Genomic DNA, 1,119 nt, shown 5'->3' with positions numbered 1-1,119 from the left:
GAAATTAAAAGTATGATTCAGGTTTAAGGCGTGTTCTGATAATTTAGAGGCAAGTGGATTACAGGAGTTGATAGAAGTTTTGTGCTGAGAAATGTGGTTCTTAAGTTGAATTTTAGTTTCGCTGATATAGAAGGAATTGCGAATGGGGTAGAACAAGGTATCCGGTAAACTACATTGGAACGGTGTAAGAAAGGAATAGGGTCTTTCAATTTGGAAAAAAAAAATAGGAAATTTTGCTGTGGGACTTCAAGCCAAGACGTTGGGTGGGAGTAGTGGATCTTAAGGATTTGTGAATATTATCAGAAAGAATGGGGATATACGGAAGGGACTTGTTTTGAAAAAGTGGTGGACTGGGTTGAGAGGAGTTGGGGACAAGAGGGATGGGAGTAACACGGTTAATGTAAGAATCAAGTAGTTTGTTAGTAATTTTCTGAGGGAAATTGTTGTTGAATAGGATCTATTTAATACGTTGTACGTTGGTCTGGTGGTATTAAGGTTCAGAAAGAGAAAAGGGTCGGTGGATAAGGTTCTTAGCAACATTAATATTGTGTACCTAACTTTAATAAGTTGTACATAGTTTACTTTATAATTAATTTCGTTATTATGTGACGTACTCAACTACCATCCCCACTCCTCCCAATACAAACAGTTCACTCTGACTTTGACTCCCGTCAAAACAGGTATGGATTCTGTCTTATTTATTTTCATTTGATTTTATTCTTTTTCCTTTTCATCTCTTAATTTGTACTTTCTTTAATATTTCTTCTCTTATTTTATCTTCATCTTTCTGTTACTATTACCGTTTTCATTTATTGTTTATAACCATTAATTTTTCTTATTAAATTTTATGTTTCACTGTATACCCCTGTTATTTTGCACTATTTTTCTTTTCTTTGTAACTATGTCAAGTGTGTGTATCTTTTTTAGCTCTGACAAAGCCCTACAACGTGGGACGAAACGTTGGCTCAATTAAAATAGTTATTACTATTTGAGTTTTATTTGACTGCACCCGGACCGTAATCCATTCATTGATACACACGGTCAATCAGCAATCTTCGAGAAATATATTTAATGTAATAAAAATGCGTAACGAAATATAAAATTTAATAAAGGAAATTT

Source organism: Halyomorpha halys, unplaced genomic scaffold, assembly GCF_000696795.3.
Source record: "Halyomorpha halys isolate HHAL.00 unplaced genomic scaffold, Hhal_1.1 Scaffold195.1, whole genome shotgun sequence".
NCBI classification, from domain to species: Eukaryota; Metazoa; Arthropoda; class Insecta; order Hemiptera; family Pentatomidae; genus Halyomorpha; species Halyomorpha halys.
The sequence above is the reverse complement of the archived record's forward strand: the minus strand, read 5'-3'. Positions refer to the sequence as shown.